Source organism: Lucilia sericata, unplaced genomic scaffold, assembly GCF_015586225.1.
Source record: "Lucilia sericata isolate MDLA Ls3-8-SP2 unplaced genomic scaffold, ASM1558622v1 Contig000108F_arrow, whole genome shotgun sequence".
In the NCBI taxonomy this organism is placed as follows: Eukaryota; Metazoa; Arthropoda; class Insecta; order Diptera; family Calliphoridae; genus Lucilia; species Lucilia sericata.
The window spans coordinates 1-8,633 of record NW_023994140.1 but is presented as its reverse complement, the minus strand read 5'-3'; positions in this window follow the sequence as shown (position 1 = coordinate 8,633).

Genomic DNA, 8,633 nt, shown 5'->3' with positions numbered 1-8,633 from the left:
TATAGACATGAAATTATTGGTTAGTTGTTTGACTAATAAAAAGCTCTTTTTCTAATATTTTTCTAAAAAGCCAGGAAATATATAAAAATCGTTTATTTGTTTTTGTTTAATTTCAATTAAATAGTTTTTGGAAGATTTTGAATTTAAACTTCTTAAATTGTTTAAATTTCTTTTATTATTGTTAAAAAGGAAAATCGATTTCTAGGTCTCATTCACATATTCACGGATAAAACTCTCATCATCAACTTGGTTCGAAGGCTGCAAATGTTTACCCTGACTTTAGTTCTTTAACTTTTTCTTTTACCATTCTTTGTTTTCCTCTTGTTTTTAGGATTTATTTCTTTAAATGTTTGTCTTCTTGTGTGTTCTTTTGTTTTTGTTAAATGCAAAAAAAAAGTTGCCTGTAGGCTTTTGTTGCTTTGCAAAAAGTTGACAAAAACAAGTGTAAACAATACTTAAATATACATGAAGATGACAACAACAACAGCAACATACATATCTAAAAATAAAGACATTTTTAACATTAAACAATAAACACTATAATAAAATAGTGTTTTATTTGTTAAAAAAAAACTCATGAACTACAAGACGTATGAGTTATAAAAAGTTATACAAGAAGAACTACAAGACGTATGAGTAATAAGTTTTATAATAGTGAGAAAATATTTTTACAAAAAAGTTTAATTTATGTTTAAAAGTTTAAAGAAATTTTAGTTTTTAACAAATATTTGTTTGAAAATTATACCAAAAGCTTTTTATCTTTACTTTACTCTAACGTTTGATTAAAGAGCAATACAACTCCTATTGCAAAAAGCAAATCTTTGCAGGCATTATGCCAAATTTTTTCCTATAATTTTCTTTGTTGACATCTTAGTACAGAAAATACATAAGACATGTAAAAAAGCTTTTGTTTGTCTATAAGTTTTCTATTACTATATTTTGCATTCTTTATCTGCATTTAACTACATTTTATTTTGTAGTTTTTTTTTTCTATAAATTGTAAATTTAGTTTTGTGTTGTTTACACATCTTTATTACCCTGTATTTGCCAGAAGCTAAATTACATTTAAATGTAACTTGAAAGCGAGAGAGGGAAATTTATAACTTAAAGCTATTTTTCGGTTTATTAATATTTAAAGAAAGTTTTGTTTATTTTTCGTTTATAAATAGCAACAAAAATTTAACGTAAATGGGTGAAAAAGTGAAAGAAAATTTTGTGAATGAAATTAAAAAAATCCTTCAACTGATGAATGAAACCTTTTAAGGGGGTTCAATAGTAAATAAAAAAGCTTCAAGGTGGTTTGTAACAAATAAACTTAATGAATTAGCTTTTTAAGAAAATAAAGCTAGAAAAGCTTTTAACAAGTCTTTTCATGTAAAAGAAATTTTCAAGATTAGAAAGCTTCTTATTTCGAAATAAAATATTAAAGCTGTATTTTTAGGAGTTTGCATCTAAAGCTTTTTAATGAACTATTAAATGAATAAATCACTTAAAATAATTTCCTTATTTAAAAATTAAATAAAAAAGTTTTTATAGTTGATTTCTAAAAGTTTTTCGTCTAGACTAGAGATTAGACGATAGACTAGATTATAGACTAGTCTATAAACTAGACTATATATTAGACTACAGTCTAGATTCTAGTCTATAGTCTCGTCTTTATAGTTTATTTAGTCTATAGTCTAGTCTATAGTATAGTCTATAGTATAGTGCTATTAGTCTTAGTCTATAAGTCTAGTCTATAGTCTAGTCTATAGTCTAGTCATAGTAGCTATTCTAGTCTATAGTCTCGTTCTATGTCTAGTCTATAGTCTAGTGTCTATAGTCTAGTCTATCGTCTAGTCTATCGGTCTAGTCTATCGTCTAGTCTATAGTCTCGTCTATTCGTCTAGTCTATGTCTAGTCTATAGTCTAGTCTATAGTCTTAGTCTATAGGTCTAGTCTAATGTCTAGTCTATAGTCTAGTCTATAGTCTAGTCTATTGTCTAGTCTATAGTCTAGGTCTATAGTCTAGTCTATAGTCTAGTCTATAGTCTAGTCTATAGTCTAGTCTATAGTCTAGTCTATAGTCTAGTCTATAGTCTAGTCTATAGTCTAGTCTATAGTCTAGTCTATAGTTCTAGTCTATCGATTCTAGTCTATAGGTCTAGTCTATAGTCTAGTCTATAGTCTAGTCTATAGTCTAGTCTATAGTCTAGTCTATAGTCTAGTCTATAGTCTAGTCTATAGTCTAGTCTATAGTCTAGTCTATAGTCTAGTCTATAGTCTAGTCTATAGTCTAGTCTATAGTCTAGTCTATAGTCTAGTCTATAGTCTAGTCTATAGTCTAGTCTATAGTCTAGTCTATAGTCTAGTCTATAGTCTAGTCTATAGTCTAGTCTATAGTCTAGTCTATAGTCTAGTCTATAGTCTAGTCTATAGTCTAGTCTATAGTCTAGTCTATAGTCTAGTCTATGTCTAGTCTAGTCTATAGTCTAGTCTAGTCTATAGTCTAGTCTAGTCTATAGTCTAGTCTAGTCTATAGTCTAGTCTAGTCTATAGTCTAGTCTAGTCTATAGTCTAGTCTAGTCTATAGTCTAGTCTAGTCTATAGTCTAGTCTAGTCTAGTCTAGTCTAGTCTAGTCTAGTCTAGTCTAGTCTAGTCTAGTCTATAGTCTAGTCTATAGTCTAGTCTATAGTCTAGTCTATAGTCTAGTCTATAGTCTAGTCTATAGTCTAGTCTATAGTTCTAGTCTGTAGTCTAGTCTATAGTCTAGTATATAGTCTAGTCTATAGTCTAGTCTATAGTCTAGTCTATAGTCTAGTCTATAGTCTAGTCTATAGTCTAGGCTATAGTCTAGTCTATAGTCTAGCCTATAGTCTAGTCTATAGTCTAGTCTATAGTCTAGTCTATAGTCTAGTCTATAGTCTAGTCTATAGTCTAGTCTATAGTCTAGTCTATAGTCTAGTCTATAGTCTAGTCTATAGTCTAGTCTATAGTCTAGTCTAGTCTACTAGACTATAGACTAGACTATAGACTGTAGAACATTTGTCGACTATGAAAGCATTATTATTTAGAAATGAAATAAAAATAGTTTTCCTATTCAGAAGTAAAAGCTTTCCATTTTTCAAATACCAAAACTTTCAAAGCTTTCTGATTTAGAAATCCTCTATCAAAGGTGCCTTGTTTACAACTCAAGCTTTCTTTTTTAGAAAGCTACTATCAAAGCTTTCTTACATAAATGTCAACTACTAAAGTTTTTTTCTTTAGAAGTAAAGTGTAAAAGCTTTGTTAGTTTCAAACTAACTACCAAAAATTTCTTATGTAGTCATCAACTGCAAAAGCTTGGTCATTTATACATTAACTACCAAAGTTTTTTCACTTAGAATATAACTACCAAAGCTTTTTTCTTTAAAAATTAACTTCAAAAGCTTTCTTATTTAGAAATCAACATGAAAAGCTTTCTTATTTATATATCAATTACAAAGGCTTTCTTTTGTAGAGGTAAACTGTCAAAGATTCCTTCTTTAGAAATCAACTAACAAAGCTTTTTTCTTCTTTGAACCCAACTACCAAAGTTTAATTCCTTAGAAGGGTACTATCAAAGCTTTGTTATTTAAAAATATCAAGCACAACACAGAAGGATAATTTAGTGCTTTATTAATTAAATACCAAAATGTTTAACTTAATTTATAATTTAGCTGCTAAAATAATCCTTTTTGCACTATTATGCACCATTATAATTACATGCTTATTTTGAGTTTAAGGTCATCATCATTATTGTCTAATACAGCTGATGATGATGATGATGATATTTAAAATGCTGGTGCTCTGATGATAGTTTAATTTGAAATCAAATGTAGTGTATGAAAAATGATTATTTTATTTTCTCTCATTTTCTTCTTGTTTTTGTACTTATTTGGCCACAACTATTGACCTTCACTTTGTAGTGGATTATTTAGCTTTTTCTGTTATTTGTTTTTATACTTGTTATTTTCCGTAGCAAGACTTTTTTAATTAAGAATTTTCTTTGGTTTTATATCTACATACATATTAAGCAATATCAATAACCGATTGAAAAGTTATTTTTTTAACCTTTTCGTTTAAAAACGTTTTATTTAAGTTTTTGTTTTTATTATTTTCTTATATTTGTTATTTAAGCTTATACATGTTCATAAGGATTTTGGTTTTCATATGGATTGTATATACATTTTGTATAAGTTCGATAGCTCGTTCGCTGGGCTACAGTTTGCTGCTTGAATGCAATAATAAAAGAATGTTTGTTTCTTTGTTTGCAGTAGATTGAATTCAAACAATTCGCTATTGTAATTGTATTGGGAAAATATAAAAATGTTTATTTGTGTGGCAAAAACATTGAAGGAGTAAAAGAGCACTTAGTGAATTGTTTAAATCATAAGTTTCAATATCAATTTTAGTTATTTTGCAGATGAAAATAACCTTCTACACAACTTAGTTAAAGTTTTAAGGTTTGTTTTTCTTTTAAATTCATAAACTTTGATATTGAACTTTAAAGACTTTAATATTTGATTTAAACAAATATAAGGCTTTTTTACCTAATTTCTTAAAACGAAAGCTTTTGTAATTGACTTCAATATAAAAATGCTTTAAAAGCGGATTTATAAATAGAAGAACTCATTCTTGATACTAAATAAGAAAGAAATAAGAAAGCTTTAACTGTTGATTTCATAATAGTAAAGCTTTGGGAATTGACCTTTAAATGAAAAAGATTTGGCAGTTGGTAGACTAAGACAAGACTATAGACTAGACTATAGACTAGATAAGACTCGACTATAGACTAGACTATAGACTAGACTATAGACTAGACTATAGACTAGACTATAGACTAGACTATAGACTAGACTATAGACTAGACTATAGACTAGAATAGACTAGACTATAGACGACTATGACTAGACTATAGACTAGACTATAGACTAGACTATAGACTAGACATAGACTAGATTAGACTAGACTATAGACTAGACTATAGATAGACTATAGACTAGACTATAGACTAGACTATAGACTAGACTATAGATAGACTATAGACTAGACTATAGACTAGACTATAGACTAGACTATAGACTAGACTATAGACTAGACTATAGACTAGACTATAGACTAGACTATAGACTAGACTATAGACTAGATATAGACTAGACTATAGACTAGACTATAGACTAGACTATAGACTAGACTATAGGGGGGACTAGACTATAGACTAGACTATAGACTAGACTATAGACTAGACTATAGACTAGACTATCGACTTACTAGACTATAGACTAGACTATAGACTAGACTATAGACGACTATAGACTAGACTATAGACTAGCTATAGACTAGGACTATGACTAGACTATAGACTAGACTATAGATAGACTAAGACTACTATAGACTAGACTATAGACTAGACTATAGACTAGACTATAGACTAGACTATAGACTAGACTATAGACTAGACTATAGACTAGACTAAGACTAGACTATAGACTAGACTATAGACTAGACTATAGACTAGACTATAGACTAGACTATAGACTAGACTATAGACTAGACTATAGACTAGACTATAGATAGACTATAGACTAGACTATAGACTAGACTATAGACTAGACTATAGACTAGACTATAGACTAGACTATAGACTAGACTATAGACTAGACTATAGACTAGACTATAGACTAGACTATAGACTAGACTATAGACTAGACTATAGACTAGACTATAGACTAGACTATAGACTAGACTATAGACTAGACTATAGACTAGACTATAGACTAGACTATAGACTAGACTATAGACTAGACTATAGACTAGACTATAGACTAGACTATAGACTAGACTATAGACTAGACTATAGACTAGACTATAGACTAGACTATAGACTAGACTATAGACTAGACTATAGACTAGACTATAGACTAGACTATAGACTAGACTATAGACTAGACTATAGACTAGACTATAGACCAGACAATAGACTAGATTCCGTCAATCATATTTTTTAATAATTCTTTTTAAGTAAATACTTTAATATCCTTCTTCTTTGTTTACTTTTTAAATAAATATTGCAATTCCTTGAATAAATAAAAACTTTTTTCATCTCCAAGTTACAGTTACATTTCAGGAAGGAAATTTATACAATAATTATAAAAAACGAATACATATACAGGATAGAAAAAGTCAAATAGTTTAAAAAGCTTTATTTATATATGAATATAAGAGTTTGAGTAAACGATCGGCATAACTATATATTATATGAGTTTGTTTGTCTCTATGTGTGTCTATCAGTCTATCTATGTAGTATGTATGGTTTGTACTACCAACTGTATAAATACAATGTTAACTCTACTGACTGACTGCATGTTGACAAAGCAGATGATGACGGTGATGAGAATGACTTTGATGATACTTCATTTAAAATTAAGTAAAGTTCTTCAATAGAATAAATAATATGAGTACTGGAAAGCAACAAAAACAAAAAATACGAGAAAAAAGTGAACATTTACAGAAATAGAAAAAATAAAAATATTTCTCTATATAAATAAAGTTGTTATAAAAAATATATTTCTTTTTATAGTTGTAAAGTTTAATGCACTTTAATGTAACAAAAATGCAAAAATATTATGCGGTTTTTAATAATAAGTTTATGGGAAGTAAATGCGTTATAAAATGTTGAAAATACCATAGAAAAATCTGGATTTTAATTTAAATTATTAGAAAAAGAAGTAAAAAAGCTTAAAGTTTTTTTAAAAGTTATAGACTAGAATATAAGCTATACTTTAGGATAGGCTAAGGACTTGACTATAGACTTGCCTATAGACTAGACTATATACTATACTATAGACTAGACTATAGACTAGATTATATAAAAGACTATTTACTAGACTATAGTCTAGACTACACTAGACTCTGGACTACACTATGCACTAGACTATATATTAAAATATTGACTAGATACACTAGAGACTAGACCATAGAATAGACTATAGATTGGTCTACAGACTAGAATATATACTATAGACTTTGTTACAGACTAGGCTATAGTATAAACTATAGAATAGATTTTAGACTGGACTGTCGACTAGACTATAGACTGCCTTCAGACTAGACTAGAATATAGACTAAACTAAACTATAGAATAATCTATAGACTGACTATAGACTATTATACATAGATTTGACTATAGACTAAATTATAGACTAGACTAACTATAGACTAGCCTATAGCCTAGACTACATACATATGTATATACTAGTCTATAGGCTGAATATAGGCTAGACTAGCTAGACTAGCCTATAGACTAGCCTATAGACTGGACTATATACTGTAAATTAGACTAGCCTATAGACTGGCCTATAGACTAAAATAGAGTATATGCTAGCCTATAGAACAGAGTATAGGCTAGGATTATGATCTAGATAGAATACAGGTTAGATTATAGACTAAATTATAGACTAGACTCTAGGACTAGACTATAGACTAGACTATAGACTAGACTATAGACTAGACTATAGACTAGACTAAACTAGACTAAGACTACTATAGACTAGACTATAGACTAGACTATAGACTAGACTATAGACTAGACTATAGACTAGACTATAGACTATACTATAGACTACACTATAGACTAGACTATAGACTAGACTATAGACTAGACTATAGACTAGACTAAGACTAGACTATAGACTAGACTATAGACTAGACTATAGACTAGACTATAGACTAGACTATAGACTAGACTATAGACTAGACTATAGACTAGACTATAGACTAGACTATAGACTAGACTATAGACTAGACTATAGACTAGACTATAGACTAGACTATAGACTAGACTATAGACTAGATATAGACTAGACTATAGACTAGACTATAGACTAGACTATAGACTAGACTATAGAATAGACTATAGACTAGACTATAGACTAGACTATAGACTAGACTATAGACTAGACTATATACTATAGACTAGACTATAGACTAGACTATAGACTAGACTATAGACTAGACTATAGACTAGACTATAGACTAGACTATAGACTAGACTATAGACTAGACTATAGACTAGACTATAGACTAGACTATAGACTAGACTATAGACTAGACTATAGACTAGACTATAGACTAGACTATAGACTAGACTATAGACTAGACTATAGACTAGACTATAGACTAGACTATAGACTAGACTATAGACTAGACTATAGACTAGACTATAGACTAGACTATAGACTAGACTATAGACTAGACTATAGACTAGACTATAGACTAGACTATAGACTAGACTATAGACTAGACTATAGACTAGACTATAGACTAGACTATAGACTAGACTATAGACTAGACTATAGACTAGACTATAGACTAGACTATAGACTAGACTATAGACTAGACTATAGACTAGACTATAGACTAGACTATAGACTAGACTATAGACTAGACTATAGACTAGACTATAGACTAGACTAGACTAGACTATAGACTAGACTATAGACTAGACTATGACTAGTATAGACTAGACTATAGACTAGACTATAGACTAGACTATAGACTAGACTATAGCTGAGATAGACTAGACTATATACTAGACTATAGACTATACTATAGACTAGACTATAGACTAGAC